Below are 25,262 nucleotides of genomic sequence, written 5' to 3'. Positions count from 1 at the left end.
AGAAATGGTATCCCTCACCTCTTGTTTTTGAATGAAAATTACCAAATGTTATCAGAGGCACTGGTTGATTATTGTATTCTAAATCCACAGGAGCAGTATTGTTTTGCCTACAAAGGCTTTTCATCACCTAACAATCTTAGCACCTTCATGACCCCAGACATTTCTGACTGGAAAAAAGCAGGAGAAGACTTGTTCTCATGCAAACAGCATAGAACATTGCAATGCCATGGTTGCATGACTACCACAGTTGCAAGGCAAGAATCATGTCTTCAGGGAGATCATACAGTTGCTTCTAATGCAAACTGCTTTCTGGAAGGAAGTTTTAAGGCATACTGTGACAGTTGTTGAGCTTCTCACTGAACACAGTTTAGCATTTAGATAAAGTTATCATGAGCTTGCCTCTGAATGGAAATTATGTAAGTATTCTTGAAGCTATTGCTGAATTTGATCCATTTCTAAGTGAGCATATCAAATGCTATGGAAACAAAGGGAAATGTCACCCGTCCTACACATTGAAAACCATCTGTGATGACTTTACTGAGCAAATGGGATGTAAAGTTTTGGAATTCATTGTAAATCTAGTCAAACAGGCAAAATACTACTCTTGATAGTAGACTCAGCTCCTGATATCGCTCATGTTGATCAGTTACCAATCATTTTAGAATATTGCTTACATGGTGCCGCATATGAGCATTTCCCTGGGTTTACAACAATTGAAAGCCACACAAGAAAGTCACTTTTCCAGACTGTGAAGTCTTTATTGGACACAAACAACACTGCTATTGAAAACTGCAGAGGTCAGTCATACGATAATGCAAGTAACATGTCTGAAAAGTATGAAGGTCTTCAAGTTCAGATCAAAAGACTAAACTCAGTAACTGTGTATGTGATATGCACAGCTTATTCTCTGGAACTCACAGTATTGATGCTTGCCATCAAACATTTTAGTTTTCTTCAGAAATTTTTGTGTGTGCGTCATCCCCCAGGCAATGGCAGCTTCTGTGTAACAATCTTACCTAACAAGTACCTCTCCCTGGTCGAAAAAAACCCCTGTCAGATATGAGATGCTGTCATGCTGAATCTTGTAAAACAATTGTAGTGAATTATGAGGGCATTCAACATTGTTTGAAAGAAGGAATGGACAACACCAAGAAAAACCATGAAACTCAAAGTGAAGCACAACTGTTATACAAGAAAATGTGCCAACTGGAAACTGCATTGATGAGTATTGTGGGGAATGTGACACTAGAAAGGTTTGACAAAACTAGCATAAAGCTTCAAAAGCCAGATTGTTGCTGCTGATTTACCTACTTCTTTGGAAGAGTTTGTTACAAGCTTACAGTCTCAGTTTGATTATTTTGAGGAGGAAGCAAAAAAAAAATTGAGAAATGATGTTGATGAGTCCAACTGTGAAGAATACAAATGTACTGTAAAGTAAAAAATACACTATATTTTGAGAAAGAAGGAAATTTGAGGTTGAGTGCTATACCTTAGCCTTGACAAGCTAAGTTCAAAAGTAAAAATAAGTGAATATTGTAAGGAAGCCATACCTTGTAGATAGTCCAGCACATCTATTGATCAAGTACAAAGTGAAGAGGAAATAAAAAGATTCACTCGGGCATAGCTTAGCACTTATCTAAATGAGCTAAAGCCTTAGGTTTTTGCCAACATTTATCGATTTTCAGCATTTATAAGATATTGTGTCATGCAGGATAAGAGTACTACTTGAATCATTACATTTTTGCATGACAAAGATCTATGTGATGTCTTCCTGAATATTTTCATTGCATTGAGATTGTATTTGACTGTACCATTGCCAACTGTGAAGCAGAGTGAGCATTCTTGAAGCTTGCTTTAATAAAAAATTATTTTTCTGTCAACTATGGTAGAAACAAAGCTTAATGCTCTTGCTATCATGTCAATCGAATGGGACCTTCTTCCCACACTGTTTGAGGATACAATAACATGTGTAGCACTTAATGCTTGCAGGATGCCAGTTTAAACACTCAGCATTTCATTTCACTCGTAACTTTTTATGTTTATCCAATTACTATATAACCTGTTCATTGCCACTGATTTTCTTTTGCTATTTATTCAGTAATATACATAACTTCTTGATTGCCAGAAGCCGGGGTACCTTTTTGTTTTAATTTGTTGCTGTTCACAAAAAAAGGGGGGGGGGGCGGGGGCGCTCTGAAAAACATTAGTCCCATGTCTCCAATCTGGTTAATGCGGCCCTGTTGGATTGTCCATCTTCTGATGCTTCCTTAAAGTAAAAAGGGAGCAACTTCCTGATAATTGCCTTTTTCTGACAAAAAGGTTGGGACTGTTATGAACAGAAGGCATATCCTTCCATTAATTTTTGAACAAAACTCCCAATGAATGCAATGAGAGTTTTGTTTAGCAATCAGTGGAACATATCCCTTAGTTAGTAAAACTAAACAGAATATTGCCACCATGAATTTTTGGAATTTTATGCAAGAGTAGAGGTACCAGTGTAGAATGCATATCCCTTCCTCAGTTTTAAATTTCTTAGGGACCAAAAATATCTCAAGAATGCAATTCAGGTGCTGTCTTCTTGTAGAATGCCTAAATTGATTTTAGTAAGAGTAAGCTGAGGACTCCTTGCGTGTATATGTTTCTGGTGAGGAGATAAACAGTTAAGAATTCTGTTGATTCTCCTTTTACAACTACTGGCAGGACTCACCTGTTTGGATGTGTATGTCTATTACTCCTTGTAAAGATAACCTTTTGCTCCAAGAAATGAGCAAAAATCAGATCATTTAGTGCTTCAAAACACAAAACCAAAAACTGTGAAACAAAACCTTCGAAATGACCAAAACAAAACTGAAAGACTTGGAGGTATTTGTATTGGGAGGCAATCTCAATTTAATCTAATTTCTTATCTTGCATACCATTCTGTTAACAAACAAACGAAAAAGGAATCTTAAACTTGCTGTTTACAGTTTATTCTCTTCATTTGAAAATGTTAACACTGAAATTAATTTAGAGCAGTGGTTCTCAAACTTCTGTACTGGTGACCCCTTTCACATAGCAAACCTTTGAATGCGGCCCCCTTATAAATTAAAAACACTTTTTTATATATTTAACACCATTATAAATGCTTGAGGCAAAGTGGGGTTTGGAGTGGAGGCTGACAGCTCGCGACCCCCCATGTAATAACCTCATGACCTCTTGAGGGGTCCCGACCTCCAGTTTGAGAACCCCTGATTTAGAGAAAGTATTGTACTTTTTTGTATCTGAAACAATAGTTACAATCGAAAAAAAGTACTTCAGCTATCACGTTATAAACAACCTTTTGATGGAATCAGCATCCATGAGTCCATCAAAACCCCCATGCTTAGGAAAGAGCTATTGCATCTGTTTATGTAAAAGTTAATAGAGAGCAGATCCTGACTTGTTCTAGAGCAATATGTATTTTTAATGTATTTAGTGTTATATTTAGACAATATTCACGTTGTAACTGAAAACCTTATTGATGGAAACCAGGCTTTCACAAACCCTGATCGATTCATTGATGAGGACAAGCCCACATAAAATCTCCATCGGGAGCTACAATTTTCTGTCACAGTGGAGAAGCATTCATGCACACAGGGTTCATGCTGTTGCACTTTTGCATCCCTACAAATCTGTACTCTCACCCAATCAATCAAGTCTTAAAGAACCCTAGAAAATTAATACACAAAATGCAGTAATGCAGTTAGCATTGCTACACACACATATACACCTGACTCAAACCCACAAAAGCGAAGAAGTGAGATGTTAAGCCACCTAATGGTACATATCCTCTTTTCCTCTATCCATCGACACACCTTAACAGTACTACAACTACCATGCACCACAACCTTAATTTTGTCTCCCTAGGATGCCAGCCCCCTATTATCCCCTTTTATTACTGTATTGTGCACATCTCTTTACCAAGTTACCTTCCCTCAACATGACCAACTATTACACCAAATATCCATGACAAATATCTAGTGTTGGGGCAGGGAGAGGGGAGGATTTATTTAGTAAAGGGATGTGTGAAGAAGAAAAAAAGGGGGGAGAGTTAAGGTTGGAATGTGTGGTAGAAACCACACATAGTTCCCAACAAAATGTTATATATTGACACCCACGTGCACATGCTTACATGCACACACACAAATCAATATCTATATTAAACAAAGACTGAATGTTTTTCTAAAAGGTATGCTGTAATTCAATCACAAGTTATAGGCTTGAAGTAGAAGTCACTTGGTGAAATGTTATGGGCTATGTTATGCAGGAAGTGAAACTAGATAAACATGACAACCCTGCTCCAGCATTAAGATATATGAACAGGTAAACAAACTTAATATCTAATGTAAACTGAATACAAATAATTATCTGATGTGAAACTTGTTTGGTGTTCATACTAATATTTTTGCAATTCATTACCTATTAAATAAAAAGAAAAATATAAATGTTCACAACCATTTTGTAATAAGAAAAGCATATTACAGACAGTATTAATATTGACATGAGTAAAACCATAGATGAGAAAAGATTGTTGGCATTTGACCCTAAAACACGGCAGTTAATAACACCAAAACTAACTATACTTAGTGACACTGTAATTGACTTACTTAGCTACCAAGGACAGCTCTAAGAGGATTGGGTTGTGATCCACAAATAATTTAGCAAATGTAGACATTGGTTTGATTTTTGTATGTCTTAACCAAGCTTTCCACTCACATGGAAAAATGCTCCTGTTTGGAAAGCTATGCTTAAAACAGGATTACAAATGCTGGAATTGCAGCATAATGGAGGCATCAGCAATTCTTTATCAAATTAGGCTATAAACAAATGACATTGTCAGTACTGAAAATGGAGGACCAAATTGAAAGGTAAACTATGATTTGTTCTGAGAAAATATGCAGAATTTTGAGAAGAGGGCTTATTCCTGAATATTTTGGAGAAATGCCAACGTTAGGCTTAAGGAAATTTTAGAAGACAACAACATTCTTAAAGGCAAAACCCTGAACTTTGTTGTGGTGGTAGAAGGCACAAGGAGCTGCGCTCTCATCCTCTTCACAACAGCTGTGAGAGACTGTAGCGCAACATTAAAGAGTGCTTTGTTGAGGCGCTAGCTACCACCCCCTGGCCACATGGAGAATTATCTGCTGTTTTAGGGACATAATGCGGCCCCTAGTTCTCTACTGAATACTGCGCCAGCTCTGACAAAGTTTTAAGCACAGTCAACTCCCAACAGCGGGAGTACAGGGCACTCTGCATCTTGTAGCATTGGGCCTACTAACTAAACAGCAGGGGTATACAGGACTTCAAAGGAGCAGTAGGGTACCCCTACCTAGTCCTCAAGAGCCATCTTACCCAGTAGCACCTGCTCTACAGTACACTCTCCCCAGTGTGATTCTGACTGGTAAGAGGAAGATTTTGACCTAAATGTGCAAAACTGATCAACTCATTACAGAATATGACATTCACTGATTATATTTCTCTTGCACCCCTGGTTTAAAGTCACACATGATGTGGGAACATTTCCCTTCAGTTCTGCACCTAACTTATCTCAACAATCCTAACAATCTCAAGAGATGTTCTATGCAAATTAAATAATGAGACAGAGAGAGAGAAATTGAAATTGACATGAAGGCCTATGATATCAAATTGACTTTTTAGTTCTCAGGACAAAGTCTGGGGTGGAGGAGGATTTGGATGTTTTCTTTTTGTATTTTGTGTACAATAACTATTGTAACTAATTTTTATTTTTATTTTGAAGTTTTTATTTAACAAATGTGAACAAAGGGAAAGTAGAACAAGCATTGAAAACAAGGATTAATCCTCTTAAATGTTTATATTACTTAAATTCAGTAAGGAAGAAGTTTAAATATTAAAATGAACAAAACCAAACGAGCATAATAAGCCACAACAATGTTAATATTTGATCTGAATTTTAAAAATGGTTTATAACTCCATTCAAACTACAAATGTTTCAATTTGGAACTTCAGTGGTGGCAAAACAATGAATTTTCTTAGCTAATGGATACAGATTTTATGGCTTGGCCTTCAATAGACTGAGTTTCCTTGCAGTAATATCGATAGAGAATATCAGGAAAGGTTATACAAAACCTGAAGTGGAGTCAAAACTATTTTAGTTCTTAAAATTATTGGATTCAGGATCAAATCTGTAATTTTCCTATCAAAAGTGCAATGCATGGTAAAATCCGTGAAAACAGTACTTCTGTATATCTGTGAAAAAAAGCCACACAGTCTGTTAAAACTAGAGTTTTAACCCTGCACTTCCAGTTGCACATAATGCATTCTAAAGTATTATTACTCACAGTTACTAATATGCAATTATTAATGCCAAGCCAAAGCACTCTAAAACCATGTGTCGGACCCCCAAAAACTATGGTTTTAAAAAATCAAGCTTAAAATCACATTCTTTTTCACCTGCCTTCTGATTTTTTTTTTCATCTTTAGGTGGAAGCTGCCCACCCCCAATTTTTCTGTGATCATCTCAGGTTCAAACTTCAACCCTAAATACAAATGCACAAATCTGCAGACCTCCTTGTTCACTATTTGGAGTGTCCTCTACTCTCTCTCTCTCCTGTTCCCTGAGGTCCAGGGAGCTGCCATTTTGTCTATCTCCTTTCTGCCCTAAATAGGACAGTTACCTGCCTCATTCATTCTCCCTCATAGTCTAATGTTCCCTACCCAAACCTACATTCACTTAACTCCCATATTTCCCTCTCTTTTCCCTCAGGCTCCTATCTACTATTCTGCCATGACACATTCCCCTACACCTCAAGCTATCAGTCTCCTGCTCCCCACATTCTCCTGTCTCACCGTTTTTTTAAAACTTATTTACTAACACATACCCCTGCCTCCTGCCCATACCCTCTAATTATCTGCACTTCTACAGTCTCCAGTCCCCTGCCTGGCACTCACATTGTAACTAAAGGGCCACCATTTTACTTGAGAACCACCTGGCTTCTGCACCACTCGAAAAATGGGAGGTGATGGCCTTTGCTTGGGGCAATCTCACTTTAATTTACATAGATTAATTGACCATGGTGGTCCTATTGCTAAGGTTTCAATCTCACTGAGAGCAGTGCATGTTAGAGGCCATTCTGGGTAAGATCAAACTTCAAAAACTTGAAAGTAGAAATCAGAAATTCACAAAAACCCTTAAAATTACCACAAACATTGTGAAACTTGGCAATACTGAAGATGATATGGTAGTGAAGGCCCAAATCAGTTCCCTTTTGCAGATAGATAGTGGAGACACGAAATCTCCATGTAGAAGGCCTCAAAGAAATCCCCCATAACTCATCACCCCATTATGATACCTGTGGTTTGGCCTCCCAATGGAACCGTCTATGTGGTCTGTCCCCAAACCTGATAGACCTATGCAAGGCTGGATCTATCCATGAAGACACCCTGTGTCTTGCTTCCAATCACCCATTAAAGCAATACTTCCAGAGTCTTCCACTGATCACAGCTCCCCCACCCCAGGGAAATCAAGCTGGGGGAAAGCAGGAAAAATAGTAATTATCTTTTGGGACTAATTTCCACAGGGCCATAGAAGGAGCAATGTGCACACACACACACACCCTTATCCTTGTCCCCAGGCTCAGCACACCCTGGACTTCATACTCTGCCCCAGTGGAGATTCCAGACCATATGGAAAGGCCTCTGCAAGTTTTCAGAATGGTATCACAGTGTTAGCAGCTGAGACCTCTACTTGGAATGGGGTCAACTCTGGGTACAGATCCAGGACAGAAAAATTTTTTGTAGACATTGCACTAGACATAAAAATATCTGAGACTCATATGTATGGACATAAGCATTTGTTAATAACTAACTACATTGTTCCTGGCTAACTAAAACTTTAACAAATACAAACCCTTCCACAGCTATATGTGTCATGAGAAATCAAAGTGTATTCTACATTGTTATTGATATGTAATGTGCTAAAAAGACTCTTTCCTATGTCTTCAAGAAACTTAATATTTTTGGACTTTACCTCTTCTTTTTAAACTACTGTTGATTGGAATAAAAAACAAATAAAAAAAATAAGTATTGTTAGGTGGAGCAGGTAAAATGTACGAAACCTAAAGAAGTAGATAAAAGTACAACTGGCACTATGTTCAGGTGAGGAGACATCATGTTCTTGTATCTCTTGATACCTCAAGGAAATGAGCAAGGACAATAGCTATACCAAAGTTCCTCTGCATCTAACTATTAAACCATAAGGATTCCTGTGGAAGGGACAGAATTTGGAGTCAAAGCTGGGGTGTATAAAAAAAGCAACAAATAAAGTGGAGTGAGAATTAAAAATTATTTTAAATACAAAAGAGTTAGGGTTAAATATAACTAATAGAAATGAAAGTAGAAAATGGCAAGTTCTAAATACAAAAAAGGTAAAAGCGGAAAGTTTTTTATGTTGGGGTTAAACACATTAAAATACATATATTTTAATACACAAAATCACAGTATCATATGTCAGTTAAGGCTGGACAACAGGTTATGTATCTAACCAAAACCTCAGTAAGCAAGCGAATGTAAAATGATCCTTGTCCTCCTTCACTCAGAGATACACATTTCACTACTAACACAGCTCTACACCCAACTTATCACAGCCTTAACTCTGCTCCAGTAGAGATGCCAACTTTCCCCAAAATCCCCACCATAAAACATTATTGCCTTCATTCCTACAAGTCTTCACATTTGTGGAAACAGTCCTGGAAGACTAGTGTCCCTGCTGGGACAGAGTTAAGGTTATGGTGCATTGTCTGTGGTGTAAGGTAATGGTTCTATCATTAAAATGTGTGTTTCTGGTTTGAGGATTAAGGATATGTACTACTAGATGCCCTAACTTTTCATTTGTTTCTGTGGTTAAGCATGCTGTGTGTTAGTATGTTATGTGCAGACCATCCTAAGTGACACACAATGTTGTATTAATGTCCCACTTTTTATTTTTTTTAAATTAAGGAAGTCTCTGACCCTCTCCCTCTGATTACTTAAACACAAAAAAGCAGGATCTCTGTGAAAGTGCCCATCCAACACAGAAATTCCACTTACACAAAGAGGCATTTTCATGAGAACCTGTGCTCTATGAAAGTAGCCACTTCTTTGGTGAAGATCTTCCTCTATGGCACAACACAAATGCTGCTGGTCTACAAAAATCCATTTATTTCCACTGTGTTAGCCCCAGTTTCACATTGACACATGTAACAGCAGTATTGTATTGCTCTTCTAAAGTCATTGAAAGAAAGCTGATTGAAAATTTTTAAACTAGATTTTTCCCATGACAAAAGTTGTATTCTGAATACAAGTTTTCATAAAATCATTTTCTCAAAAAAATATTGAAATTTTCATTTTCATTTTATCCAATTTTTCATTTTGCTTTAGTAAACTAGAAAAGAACAGGATCTTCAAAAAGCAAAAGCTACTTTGATGAAACAAGAATCTTAGTTAAAGCATTTGACTGGAACGAATGCTCCACTCCTGAATCAGCTGAACAGTTTTGTGAAGAACAGGATGTTCAACAAAGAACAAGCTACTGTGTCAAAGATTCTGTTAGTCATTCAATGGTTCAGCCAATTCAGGCTGAATATTTTCACTAAGAACCTGGTCTTCAAAAAAGTTTTCATTCCTTTCTCAAAGATCTTCAGCATAACACAAATGTCCCAGAACTAGCAAAATCACTGTGCTAACTGCCAATTTTGGATTCAAGGAACATTAGTGGGAGCATGTGACAAAAGGCAGTGTTGTATTCCTCATCTAAACTGTTCAAAAAGATTTCTGCATGCCACATTGGAGAATGGAAATAGCTAACATAATCCTTCTATTTCATCACTAGCCATTGCACATAAGGATTTGGTTATGATGAAAATTGAACAAATTATCAAAATAATTACATAAATCTGCCCACAAACTTTCACTGTGTACACATTTCTGAGTTCCTACTTTCTGCCACTTTTAAACTAGAAGGGTCCAAAAGTCTTGAGACTCAAAATGTGAACTTTTCTTAAGGACAATTTTTAACTGATTGGAAGTGAGAAACCTGCAGATTTACTTGAAAAGTTTCCAAAAATCCATATTGTGTGGTGAAAACTTGGGGCATTTACACTGCATTTTCACACAAAAAGAGGGAGTTGAATGTCAGCTTTAAGTGAAAACACAACCCAGCCTTAACTATGGCATCATTCCTACTTCTCCATAAAACACAAACACTTCAGGTGGACAATCACTGTGATGTTTCACTCCATATTCTTTATGAAAACATGCTTATGATATGAATATGACATAACTGAGATGTACTTTATGCAAGATGGGTCTTGTAAGACATCATTGGAAAGGTTATAATTTATGGAATGTGATTATCCAATTTGTTTGCCTGTATCATTTCTGTATCTCAAGTTGGGAATTTTGACTATGTATCGTATTTCAATGTCAACTTTGGATTATGCCCACTGCTAACACTTCAGGTACAACAATGGAAAAGCCAGACAGGGCTGATGGCCCATTAGCAAGGACAGTGCACTGTGAAAAGACTTGGCCTTCCTGTGGACGCTCCATATTGCCACTGACTCATGGACACTGTGATACTACAGAGTCAAGTGATCTTGTCACCTGATACTAAACGTTACCTGGGACTTCTTGTAACTTTCCACTGGAAGGGAAGGGTGTGGGGTCAAGTTTGGGAAACAAAGGATTCACACCTTATGTAAATCTTATTTAAGGCTGGGGAGGAAGGCAAACGGGGTTCCTCCACTCCATGGTCTGTTTGCCCAAGAAGAAAGACTGCTAAAGCCACCTGAAGGGAAAGGGGGGGGGGGGGGAAAGAGTCCCAGACTGAGACAGGGGTCCAGTCTGAAAAGGAATATAATTGGAACTCTGCACCACAGAAACTTTGCAACCAGACTCAAACAACATTTAGGGTGAGAATTTACATTTTGTAATGTGTTTAAGTATATTGAGCTTAGCTTGCATGTTTTGCTTTATTTAGTCAGTAATTTCCTTTGTTCCATCTGTTATCTCTTATATTCACTTAAAATTCACCTTTCGTAGTTAATAAAACTTATTTCTTGTTTATAATTTAACCCAGTTTATGTAATTTCTAACTGGGGGGTGGGGGGAAGAAGTTGTGCACATCTCCCTCCACATTGAGGGAGGGGGAGAATTTCATAAAACCTCTGGGTTTGTACCCCTTAAAGGGAGTGGGCACCAGAGTGTTGGGGTGAGCCCCTAAGGCTGAATCTTTCCAGAGCGGACCTCTGTCTCTCTGTGCAGCTGGGTGCGGCTCTGCCTGTGTGCTTGGCTGGAGGAGGCTTGTGAGCCTAACCCAGCAAGGCCAGGTAAAGGGGACCCAGGCTGGCAGAATAAATTGACTCAGTGGCATCCCAGCACATCAGGTGACTCCCCAAAGGGCCCAAACCTGTCACAATCACATTCAGCTTCAGTTTCCAAACTGATTCAAGACACCCTCCCAATTTAAACCATTCGTGTGCATATAAAAATATCCATATTAATGAGGCTACAGAAACACATTACTAGTGTACTGTTTATGTAAAAATGGAGGGACAGCTATACCAAAAGCAACAGTGCAGTGAAAAAAAATACTGTAATTTTCCTCAAATATGTCCACCAGCTAGCTATCTTAGGTGTAAAAATATCATGACTGTCAGAGTTAATTTCATCATAGAAGAGTGCCCCAATTGGTCCCATATTATAGACATGCTACAACAACTCATATTTTTATTTGCTTTTGAAAGTTCACATTCTTGGAAACAGTATTAGGGCCAGATCCTGCAAAGTTACTCATCTGAGTAAATTTACCTTTGTGAGTGCGATCTGACTCCACGGAGCAAAGTTCTAGCCTTTAAAATGTAATCATTTTAAAAATTACTTTTTCTGACAATGAAATTCCAAACTAGAGCCATGTCTTCAAAACTAATCTGCAAATAAAAGAATGAAAAAATCCACAGCAGAAACAAACCTTTGTGTTTTTCATTTGCAACCTACATAAAACAGCTGCTGTAGCTAGAAGACAGACAGAGCAGCTGTTGCAAACTCCACTAAAGATATAAGTCACAGATATTCTTCCTTCGTCCAGAAAAAAAAAAGACAGTAATTTCACCAACTCAATCAAACTGACTGTCAAAGAAACTGCTATTAGTCTATAGCATAGGATGAGGATTAAATAGAAAGTTCTTATTTTTGTTAATATTTTGTTGTTACACCATTGTTAATCAGTTATTATATGCTGGAGCTGTGTAATGTCGGGGGAGTCTGGGTGGAGTGTAAATTCAGGCAAACAATTCTTTTCACCCAAAACCAATTTATTATTTAGCATTTTAAGAAAACCTTTTAATTGTACTTTTCTCATCACAAAACAATTGGATCAAAAATCTGAAGTGTGGGTGAAATCTGTTCATAATATAGACTACACAGTATCATGCACAAAAATTGTATTTTATCTTTTTATGATCATTACGAAGATCGCTCCTTCCAACCTATTCATGCTTACAGCATACTATCCTTATGCAAGCTTATATTATCCAATATGATGTAAGACCTTCTAAATCTATTATTTACTGAGATTTATAATACAATTGTGACTACATATGAGACGCAATCTGTAATTTATCACCACATGATTCTAAGTTCTTAAATTACAATAGAAATATTTTATTTTGTGCTTTATTTAATGCTTTAACTATCTCAAATGAAGCACAGTCCTGTTTTCCTGGCTCCATAAACTCAGCACTATTACTGAAGATGCTCCTTTTGCTTGGCAACTTTCCAGGTTTATCTTTCTTCAACCTGTGGAGGTTGAGCAGGCCACTGAGAGCTTTAAATCAATGTTAATGGTGAAGCTGAATTAGGCATAAAAGATCTGTGATGCAGTGAACACTGAAACAGTAATAGGCAGGGTAGCTGCAAAGTGGGGAATTCCAAGAGGAAGAAGGTTTAGTGTCTGGACGCTGACAGGTCACAAGCGTAGAAACACTAATCAATTAAATGAAACTGTGATATAGAATGGATACCAAGGGAACAAAGTGATCTGAAGTGGAAATTGTGAAAAGCTCATTTTTGAATAAAGACCAGCAGAGCAACATTTGTATCAAAAGTGCATGCTCGTTCTTCTATCTCTAGGAAAAGGCATAAGAGTTCAAACAGCAGCTGAAAGAACTAGAAAGAACCAAGGAAATCAAATTAAATTAAACACAAAGAAAAGAGCTATGAAGGACACCACAAACTCAGACAATGGATGAGAGTTATGGAGCAGCAAGAAAGGAGGTGAAAGAATGTGGCAGCTAGGAAGGGTAGTTACCAAGCAGAATGAAAACATCTATGGAGCATTTCATTCTAATCCCCAACAATGAGTATTCTACTCTTGAGGAAGAAGAGCAGAAGCAGACTGAGAATTAACCAAATATATGCCAGATCATTACCAAGATGACAGACAGAGAGCAGACAGGAATGGAAGGAAACAACCAACAAGAAAAAAAAGGCAAGTAATCCCCACTGTGGGAGATCATCCTTCATTCCGCAGAACCCTGACCAAGACTTCTGTAGCTCTCAGATTAAAAAAGATGGTGTGCTGCATCCCTTGGGCCAGGACTTACATCACAATAAGGGGGTTAAAATATACTGAAGAATGATGGGGAAATCTCATGGATTGTAATCCAAATGGAAACAAAGCACTCCAATGAAGGAAGATTTGATACAGAGTCACTTCAGGGCTCATGCAATGCACTTCAGGGCTCTACCATAGCCAGGTCTGACAGAAGAAAAGAGAAGACTGAAAGATCATCTCTGATGGATTCAAGTATTTTGGATTAGGGCAGAAGAATGTCTTTTGTGAAAAGAGACATGGGTGTGACAGTGGTCAGACAATTAAATAAATTATTGCAGTGAGTCACTGCAGCAGACAAGGCCAAGATAATTTTAGTCTCCACAAACAAAACATTGCATCACAGAGCAGGGAGGTAATGTTTTTATATGGCTTTCATCCTACTTCACCTAATAACATGTTTAGTTCTAAGCCCCTCACTGCCAGAAAGATATTGACAAATTGTAAGACGTTCAGAGAATAGCAAAATCCATTTCCCAGGAGTACTAGGATTCACTCGAGGAAAGATTGGGTGCTAACTATGTTTAGTTTAGCAAAGCAGCAACTGAGATGAGAGCATAACAGTTTTGGCTACAATAAGGTATATTTAATTTCCCAGGCTTGTGTTCAAGTGTGGAGTGGAAATTATTAGCCCTAATGTGTTGAAGGAAAAGGTTGATATTCATCCATTTTAATGTATTTTCAAGTACTTTGTGGTACATGCACCTACAGTTTATGAGGAGCACATTTTGGAAATCAAAACAAAAAATATAAGTACTTGAAGGGTGTAAAACAATGAAGAGAGAGAAGGTTATTTAGAAATACAAGAAAGCAAAATTAGGGATGGCCATGGGATGCAATTAAGTTAAGGAAAATGTAGACAGAGTAGCAAGAAAAACTTTCTGCCAGCAAGTCCTGCAAGTATTAGATTGGGAAATAGCCTCAACAGTAGTAGTGGAACACCTATCACCTAGAATATTTAAAGCCATATTGAAAAAAGTATTAGAAAATGTACTGTAGGGGACAATTGTACACTGGCAGGGGATGTATTAGATCAGGGGGCTCTCACCCTGGCAATCACAACTTCCTGGGAAGTTACAAACAGGTATCAGGGATCACAACCATCATGGCCTTCCCATATTGCTAAATGGGAAGGTGTTATTGATATGGAAAAGAGGGTTGTGGTATAGAAAGTGTTGAGATCCACTATACTAGATGACTTAATAAATCTTTGCCATGTTTAATTTTTATGATTTTATGAAAATGACAGAAAACAACATTTAAAAAAAATAAAACTTGGCACTGAAACTTTTAATAATGGGCAAAATTAATACTGTAGCTCATCAGCATCAACCCAGACTGAAGTCCCCTTTTTAAACCTTTTTACATTCATAGAGAAATGATAGATCATTTATTTTATTTTCTCTCAGAGAGATATTCAAAGAAGCAAAGTAAACCAGTATTTCTAAAATAGAAAATCCCTAAATAACCATTAAATGATACCAAAAAATATTACAGAAAGTCAAACAGCAGAGAATGGAAAGTGCCTATTTGGGGGATAATGTGACATTCAGGATCATGGTTCTCTTCATGGAGTAATTGTTGCCCCATTTTATACTCCATTAAACTTGGACATAGAGAATTATTCAATTAAATCTAAAGAAAACCTTGTTAGGCTTCAGAAATGATTTCATTATCAGCTAAGGCTTCCTGCTTCAGTAACTTTTTTTGTTGGTTGTTGGAAGAAGTGGGCACTGGTTCTGGACTTACGACGATGGGTTCTGAACCTTGGATCATGATAATTTTTTTATCCCCATCTACATATTTAGCAAATGTCTCCAACTCTCTTTTCTTCTAACTAAGGCACAATTCTGGTTTCTACAATAAAGAGGATGAAGCATGAAAACTGTACTTTGAATCATCCAGATCATGTTATGCTTTAAAATGGCAATTATAAGTCTCACTTTCTTGCTGGCCCATTCCTGATTACTGATGTTTTCAACATTTGCAATTTAAGTGTTTTCCATGGAGACATTGCACAGCTGCCAACTGTGTTTTGGACATGGCAAATAAAACAGAAATTGCAAAGAAATTCAGATTATTCAGTCAGGCAATAGTAAATGAACAATTGCTGGTCTGAAAAATCACTGCCACTTGTTAATGCCCAATAATGAGCTAATTACCAGGGCTAGAAATGAGAGCTGTACATACTTTAACTTTTCAATGGTATAGAGCATTTTTTCTAGCTATGGTGGTTCATGAAATCAGACTTTCTATCACATAATTCTAGCATCTTGTCTTCCCTGCCACAGACTCTTCAATTTTGACCTTATTTTAGTTTTTGCTCTCTCAAGAATCACTGCACTTACTGTCAAACCAATGCTGTGTATTATCCGAAAGCTTTGAAATTACAGTTGTCAAAGGGTGTTAAGCAATAACCTCTCATGAGAATACAGGAGTAAGCAGGTAGAGTTCCCACCCTGCTCTAAGAAGAATGCATACATGCTGTGCACAGTGCAAATTTACCCACGCCCCGGGATTAGGCTTTGCTGGGAACCCAAGTGACACTAACAGAACATAAACTTCAGCCTAAACTTTCTTATTGAGGTTGGTTGTTCTACAGTTTCCTTGCAAGATCTCATCTGCCCCAGACCCTCGACACACCAAGCCCTCCTATTTTTTGGTTGGTGCTAACAAGCTACACCTGGCACATGACTCAGAATTAGTTATGCTATATTTTATGCGTATATAAAACTCCTGACTAGAGAGTGACTTAGACAAGCTCAGGCTGGAAATAAGACATACATTTTGAACAGGGAAGGCAATTAACCATTAAACAACTTAACAATGGTTTTGGTGAATTCTACATCACTGGCAATTTTGAAAATTGCATGTTTTTTCTAAAAAACATGCTATAGGTCAAAAGAAATATTCTGGATGATTTCTATGAGCTGTGTTATACAGGAAGTCAGACTAGATTACCATAATTGTCCCTTCTGGCCTTAGAATCGATGAATTTATGAACAGAGAAGCCTTGAATTCTTATGTAGGGTCTTAAAGTCTGCCACCTCATTACAACTGACTGCTAAAATCTGGCTGAATTGAAATGAGGCTGCAGAGGAAAATCATATGATAATCTGAATATCCTGATTTTACTTTTACTTCACCTATTTTTATTAAGAGATATTTGCTGTGTCAATGGTAACTATGGTAAAAGTTCAGGAATTTCATAAAACTTATAAGAAAGCAAATACTTTCCCCATTGCTACAGTTCCCACTCTCAAAGTCTGGGTCTCGCATTGATCCTGTTTTCATAAGGAATTCTTGTTTGTATGTTGGAGAAACTACAATGGACCAAACAAAATATTGGACTCTATCTTTTTCACCAACTGTGTTATCTTCTCTGCTTACCTTCATCAGGCCATTATAGTTCTTTTTGAACTATTTACAACAGGGTTTCCCAAACTTTTCCATGGTGTGGCGTACATCTTACTATGAACATTGGCACATACCCCTCTTCCCATCCCACTCATGATCATGCATAACACTTCTCCTCTGATTCAAAATTGCATAACATCCCTATATCAGCTACAACTGTTTGCATAGGTACCTGTACAAGGAATAGTAATATTAAGAAAGTATTTAATATGTTTTAGCTGTGTGGCATAGTCACCATTAACCAGGCACCACCCTGTGGCCAGAAATGTTCCCCCCTCTACTCCCTTTCTTCAGAGTCCCTAGGAATCAGCATATATCCTTTCTCAGGGTTATCACCAGCCTTTCCTTTAAACTGGATTAGAAGCCCAAAATAATTCAACATGGTTCTCAGTGCCCCAAACACAAGATCCATCATAATAGCACCATAGATCATCATACCCCCATCTCCAAAGCTCCTATCATCCTCAGAGACCTTATTCCTCTTAGCAGAAGCCTGGCCTTCTGGCTCATGCTGCCTTCTTTTGTCTGACCCACCTGCAGCTTTCTGCTGCCTTTTATATTGGCATCACCTGATTCTTCTCAGTTTAGTCTCACTCATAATCAGGGCTGCCTTAGCCTTAGGCTCTCCAGCCCAAGGGTAAGCTACCCTGTTACAAGCTGTCTTTTAATACACTTTAGCAGCTGAAAACCAGGAGAAGATCCAAAGGTGATGTGATCAGCCAGCTCTCCATGGACCACCAGCAAGTGCTCTATGGAACACCAATGGTTCGTCTTATGGTGCCACAACAGTGATGGCCTCAAATGGCCCTTCAAGATTTTTTCTGGAATGGGAACCACAAGAGAGGTACAAATATTAAGCTTTCCTTTAAGTTTGGAAATTTTATACAGTTAACATTCAATAACCGAACAAATGGACCACATGAAATATTTTATTAAATTAGCTGACATCTGGCCTTTAGGATCCAGTATTTCAAAGCCACCAATGCTACTACTACTTTGGAAGATGTGTAAACTTTCAGAAAAATATTTCTTTCCTAGATTATGGCTGATTGGCTTCCCAAATATGGCTTCATTCTTTTAAGAGCAATTCTTCACTACCGACATAGGGGGAGGAGGAAGATGATAAGGGAATGTAAAATGTCAAGTAAATTAAAAACAAATGATCAAAGAAGAAGATTCTTGCCTACAGAAAACACATATAGCTACATTGTAAGCTCCTTGAGCAGAGCTATTGTTCTTATTGTGCATATAATGCATCATGCAAGCCCAGGTGCAATGTCCAAATTGTATTATATGACTACTCATATAATATCTGAAGGCATAGTGCTGTAATTATTTGGATGAGTTCTGCTAAACACATGGAAAATATTTTTCACAAAAAACACAGAACTTGTACACCCATCTATCTTGCCAATGAAATAATATAAATGTGTCTATCCGGGGCTCTCTCTAAGGTTAAAATGTTAAGATTTGCCATTTATTGATCAAAAGTCCATTACAGTACACAGTACACTTGTAACATTTGGGAAAAATAAAATGTTTCATTCACTCTTCTGGTGCATGTTGCAACAACCAATGAGTGCTGTTTCCCTGGGCATGGGGAGATGAAAGGATTTACCTAGTCAATGTTATTTAATCAGTATTGATGATCTCCAGAGGGAGCCCCGTCTAATCCTCCTGGGGTATAAGGACAGTGGTTCTGAAGTGATGTTCTGCTGAGAGGAGGAACAGTTAAAGTGTGTGATTATAAGACATCCACGGAGTTCTGAGAGGTATGGAGGGCACCTTGTCTTGTGCTGGATGTATTATTCACAGTGAACAATATTTTTTTTCTCTTCATAAATAAGTCATGAACAGACTGATTTTTACAAATCAGCTTATTATGTGAAGTTATTCTAGAAATAGCTACATGAACGATTTCATGCTGTGGATAGCTCCCAAACTATTCACTGTAAGTATTGGTTCAAGTATTTGATATTCATAATTCACTATTCATACTGTGTGACTCAGTTAAGTCTACGGTATATCTTCTGCTCCTGGGCTGGATGACTTCCAGAACTAAAAAGAGCTTACAAGATGACCATGCAAACACTTATGGTGCGGATACATAAAAATGAGAATTCACATTCACTTTCTTTTCACAAATATTCTTCCTAGAAAAAATTAACCTGTGCAAATGTTCATGGAAAGCAAATAAAAGGGATTCTGAATATCATTACATACATTTACGTTTTTTGTTTGAAAAACTGTTGGATGTGGCTTATTTTTTTCCTTGCAATATTTTCTCTACTCTAAACTTATCCCTCCATCTATCCTGGAAGAGAAACAAAATATATTTTAAAGAGAGTTGATATTTTGTATGTGTTCTGCAGCAGTATACGTATATTGTCTAGTTACTATTAGAAATATTCTGTAATAGGCAGTTATTCATATCTTCTAGAATTTTTAAAGTCATTTTTTTTTATTTTGGAACTGACCTCTGACCTGTACAAAACAATACCTGACAAATTTCAGAAAAAGTAAAGTGTACAGTACTCTCACATAATTCACAATGGACAAAGATACAGCTCAGAGTCCAGCATAATGTAGGCATTGTGCTGAAGATTTAAATATTATATTTAAAGCAAAACAACCAGAAATCTGCCATTTTTTACCTATCAGACAGGACTTTAGTTCAGAGTTCTATGTTTCTCTTCTTAAAAACTCCTGTTAAAGACCTCTGAAAAATACCTAAACAATAAATCTTAAAGGATCCTTTATTAAAGAAAAAAAATAATTTCAATACCCCATGCCTCTGCACTATAATATCCTTTCTTAACATGTTCACCTAGTTTTGGAAACCCATTTTTGCAATCTATTTTCCCCATATGTTTAGGACATGTATGATATAGCAATGATGATCAAAAACACTCAATGTTACTCAGAACCATGGTAAATTTAAAATAATTTAATATCAAAAGCAGTCTCACAGGTGTGAACTCCAAGGTATGTTCAATACAAAACACCAACTAACTTTAAATGATGAAATATACATGACAGCTAATAAAAAGGAATCAGTTGAAGGAGTGCCTAAAGAAGCTAGGCCTGCCTGAGTCTCCATCACAGGATGGGCTTTAGGTAAGCTAGACATCCACATAGACTGTTTTAATATCCTTTTCTCTAAATGCTTTATTCCTATTGTTCAGATTAAATACTTCTGTTTTAAAAAGGCCATCTGGTCAAAGGGAAGACCCACAGGTGCTGAACCAAGTCAGATCTGCTGAATAAGCATGGTCAATAAACAGGGTGGTATAGCCCAGAGCCCAGTCTAAAAGTGGAAGAATAGTGGAATTGCACTCTAGGGGTACGTCTACACTAGCGATCAATCTATCGGCATAGCAATCTATCTATCGGGGATCGATTTATTGCCTGTAGTGTAGATGCGATAAATCGATCCCTGATCGCTCTCCCATCGAGTGCTAAACTCCAGCAGTGCGAGAGGCAGAAGCAAAGTTGACAGGGGAGCTGCGGCCATTGATCCAGCACTGCGAGGATGCGAAGAAAGTAATTTTAATTCGATCTAAGATACATCGACTTCAGCTACGCTATTCTCGTAGCTGAAGTTGCGTATCTTAGATCGATTCCCCTCCTAGTGTAGACCAGGCCTAGGATAGGTAAAGGCACAAGGCGGCCAGAGAGGGGTGGTACATTCAAAGACCAGACCAGGTATCAGGGCACAGCAAGCCCTACAACTGTAATGAGGTGTTTCAGCATAATTTGTTGTAAAACCTTTATATCAGATCACATTTTGAAATAGCTCCCACTTAGTAAGATGAAGGCCATCTAAAATTACAGAGTAGTTTGCGTGAATCATTCCCCTTGTTATCTATGACTAGCCTGTTTTCACTGCAAAGTGTTCTTTTGTTTTGTTTTTCAGTTTCAAAATTTAGTAAGTAATTCGGTTTAGGAACTCACAAAACTTTCCCCCAGTGTTTAAGCAGAGAGCTCAGATAGATCTAAAGAGTTTATCCAAAATACAAGTCAACTGTAAATGAGCACCATTATTATGGTGTTTCAAAACGTGGACCATAAATTATTTGGAAAATGTTTGTGTGGCAAACAGTTCTTATTCACAGTATTCAGTTTAAAAAAAAAAGTCTAAAGAAGATACTACTCAAATTATACCATGTGCCTTTGCAGACACATATTTTTCTTAAAACATTCAACAATAAATATCAGTACTGAATTCAATACTATATATAAAGGAGAAAGTATTTTTTATAGTCAGGGACCTCTGATTTCCCCAGTTCTGCAGCCACAGAATAGCCTGCAGAAGCCCTGCAGAATACCAAATTCTCTCATCAGCTTGGAAATGCATCCAAACTCAGACAGGTCACCTGGAGGGTCCAGAATAAGTTTTGAGAATTGTTCCAGCAGCATTCCCTGTGACTTTTTCTCCTCTCCACACCAATTTACTCATGAGAGAGGTGAGCAAGCAAGGGAAAGAAGGAATCATATATTTCCTCCTAGTCCCATGAAAAAGATTTCTGGGAAACAGGAAGGAGAAGCAGAAGAAACTGTATGCATGACCCCCCACAGCAGAACAAGTATGCCAGAACCAGGCAGAGGAGAGAAGCAGATGCATGTACCTTCTTCACAAAAGGAACAGTAGAGAGAAGGAGCTATCATGACTCCCTGGGACAAAGACTGAGGAGCCATTTAAAAGAAAAAACGTGAAGGGGCACTTCTCTATCCCAGCTGCTAATTCTCCCTACTCCTGTAATAAACACCCCAACTACCTCAATCTGACCTCCAGTACCTATTAGGGTCAGTCTAGACAAGAACAAACTTTTTTTTTAAAAAAAAACAACACCTCATTAGCCAACATATTTTAGCTAACAAGTTGTATGTTAACAAGTGATAGCTGATCAAGGAGAACCTAAGCCTCATGTTAATTAACATGTTTATAAAAAGTTTATCCTAATCCAAACAGACCTGTAGCTGCCAAACCTGTCACCGATTGTCAACAGATATGGCTCCCCACACACCCACCATAACGGCAGCTCACTTCTATTTAGCTTGTAGTCATTAGGTTGAGCTTTTACCTCTTGACAGTAAAGCTTAATCCTTTTCTCCCCGTTTACATGAAGTTTTCAGTCTCCTAAGGAATAATAATAAATAGAATAACATTTAAGAAAAAAACACAATGGAAACAGAATATCTCCTTCTGATCTCTGTCACATCAAATACCCTGTTGATCTACCCTGTTGAGTGTGCTCTCTCAAACATGCCTTTAAAATCATAATGATTCTGAAGAAATGATCTAGTCACCTTTGTAACCATCTTCAGGAGGAGGGATAGCTCAGTGGTTTGAGCATTGGCCTGCTAAACCCAGGGTTGTGAGTTCAATCCTTGAGGGGGCCACTTAGGGATCTGGGGCAAAAATTGGTCCTGCTAGTGAAGACAGGGGGCTTGACTTGATGACCTTTCAAGGTCCCTTCCAGTTCAAGGAGATTGGTATATCTCCAATTATTTTTCTTCTTCTTTCTCCTTTATAGCCTCCTAGATCATCTTCTGTCCGGTTTTTGACTCATTTATAGTACTCAGATTCTTCTTTTCCAGGTAGTTAATGCCTAGTTCTTCCTCTAATCACAATACCTCTCTTATCTTATCCCCCTGAGCTCAATGTGGCTTTCGTTGATTGCTTTATCTTCCTTTAGTGACCGGAGCAAGAAACAGGTGTCGCCAACATTTTTCTTTCAAGGTCAGAACCTTATATTTCTAATCACTCCTATTTAATTGTTGGTTGAGACCTTACATCTTCTCTTCATCACCCCTGCTATGGAGTAGTCCAAGGTCTTTATTCCCTAGTCCATCTCTTTTTCCCTCTGAGACACCTCACTGTTAACTTCAACTTTGTATCACTTCTGTGTAGATGGCACCAACTCAATATCTTTTGGCATATAACCTGACCACTTTATCTCTCCTTTGGATGCCTGTCTAGACAGTTTCAGCTTCTATCTACTCTGCAGTTCACTGTCACTGAATGTTTCAGTCACTGAAATCTGCTTTGTTCTATGATTGTGACTTCACTGTGACACTTATCTTACACCTGATTATTATTATTTTGTACTCAGATTTTTGTAGGTAGAAAATCTTCTAAAATGTAGCCCCTTTTTAAAATATTAAGCTAAACAGTGCCATTCAGGGATAGCTGTGTGAATGCAATGCAGAGCTTGACCATCATCCAGAGAGCTTGGGTGCTCATTGCAGCTACTTGGCTTCCACTGCAGGCTGCTCCTCTTAGTGTATCTGGCTGGCTCTGTGGGCTGCTACTGAGGGAGAGCAACACAATGACCCTACCTCCTCTTTACCGTCTTGGGTGATGTGCAGCCCTGGGGCATACAGAGGGAACAGTCCCTGCACTCCTGAGTATGAGCTTAATTGACCCTGGTCTTTGCATCCAGTGCAGAAGCAGGAAAGAGGGGGCAAGGCTCCTTTAGTCCCACTGCTTTATACATCCACACAAGGGTAATCTAGCCCATGGTTTTAAAGCCTTCCCTTTTAGTTTATATTTGACGTGGTCTCTATAAAGCCTTGGGCATACAGTATGGAATTGTAACATATCGTATAACAAAAACATAAGAATGTGTCACTAGCAGACCTGGGCAAAATATTTTCAGAGGAAGAGTTGCTTGCCTTGTAACTTTTGGCCCAGTGGTTAGGGCATTCATCTGGGATATGGGAGACCAGCTCTGGAGCAGGGATTTGAACCCAGGCTTCCCTTATCAAGTGAAAGGCTATAGCAGGGGTGGGCAAAGTACGGCCAGCAGGACCGTCCTGTCCAGCCCCCAAGCTCCTAGCCCGGGAGGCTAGCCCCTAGCCCCTTCCCCGCTGTTCCCCCTTGCCCATAGCCTCAACTCGCTCGCTCCTCCCCCGGCGCAATGCTCTGGGTGGTGGGGCTGTGAGCTCCTGGGGCAGCGCAGCTGCAGAGCCCGGCCTGACCCAGTGCTCTGTGCTGTGTGGTGGCGGCTGTAGCACCGCGAGTCATTGATGCTCCAGGCAGCGTGGTAAGGGGGCAGGAAGCAGGGGGAGTTGGACATAGGGCAGGGGAGTTCGGGTGGTGGTCAAGGGGCAGGGGTGTGGATGGTGGTCGGGGGGGAAACAGGAACTTGAATGGGGGTAGGGTCCCGGGGAGGGGCCTGTCAGGAATGAGAGGAGGGGTTGGATGGGGAAGGGGTCCCGGGGGGAAGGCGTCAGGAATGAGAGGAGGGGTTGGATGGGGCGGTGGGGGTCCAGGGGCAGTCAAGGGACAGGGAGCGGGGGTGTGTGGATGGGGCAGGGGTCCCAGAGGATCCATCAGGGAACGGGGGGGTTGGATGGAGCAGAAGTCCCAGGGCGGGGCGGATAGGAGGTGGGGGCCGGGCCACGATCCCCTCCCCTAACCAGCTCTCCATACAATTTTCAAAACCCGATGCAGCCCTCAGGTCAAAAAGTTTGCCCGCCCCTATGCTATAGGCTAATATGGGGTCTCTCTCTCTCCATTTCTCCTGTAAAAGCTGTTCCAGTTTGTATAAATAATTAAATATTAATTGGAGCAGAGCTACAGAGTCACTCTCACTCTCTTCCTGTCTCGATGACTCTGACATATTTCATTCAACCCAAAGCGGACTTTTTTGATTGGCCAAAAAAAATTGAATTTTCAGATTCAATTTGACCCAAACCATTTTTTTAAACTGCCACCAAGCTGAAAAATCAGTTATTTACTCTGCTCTACTCACTAGAGTTACAAAAATAATGTTTTCTTAGAGTGCACAATCCAGTGTTTTTAATTCCAGCCCAGAAGTATAAAAATAACCTTTCCTTCAGCGGATTATATTCTTTTCCATTTGGCAAACTGATATTTCCCTTTTTCTTTGTTTTGAATAGAACTGAAATTAACAGGATTAGTTTGTTTGTTTGTTTTTTACTTTATCTTATTGATTTTTTTTCTTTTATACAATTCCCAAAACACAAATACTGAGTTGTTGCAAACATGAATTATGAAATACTGCCAACAATAACCTGATCCATAAGCTAATACACCTGTTATTTTTTCCAAATTGGTTTCCAGTTTTTCTCAGCTTATCTACGCCTGTAATATCAAAGTTAATCAAAGTTCAATGACACGTCCAATCAAAAAGGTACTTTTGACAGAATAACCCAATTGTCAAATCTTCCA

General features: G+C 38.7%; 1 protein-coding gene across 10 annotated transcripts in view; it reads right to left on the bottom strand.

Annotated features, from left to right (window-relative positions):
• Positions 1-25,262, bottom strand: part of TLL1 (tolloid like 1) — a 388,529-nt gene that overhangs the window by 118,921 nt on the left and 244,346 nt on the right. The window contains exon 1 of one of the 10 annotated variants that reach the window (XM_039540252.1): positions 22,147-22,159. The exons of the other annotated variants lie outside the window; for them this stretch is intronic. The gene's annotated coding sequence lies outside the window, so the exon portion shown is untranslated. Of the gene's footprint in view, positions 1-22,146; positions 22,160-25,262 lie in introns of those variants that run through there. 10 annotated transcript variants of the gene reach the window in all.

This window comes from Mauremys reevesii, linkage group 5, assembly GCF_016161935.1.
Source record: "Mauremys reevesii isolate NIE-2019 linkage group 5, ASM1616193v1, whole genome shotgun sequence".
NCBI classification, from domain to species: Eukaryota; Metazoa; Chordata; order Testudines; family Geoemydidae; genus Mauremys; species Mauremys reevesii.
This window is presented reverse-complemented; position numbering and strand designations above follow the sequence as displayed.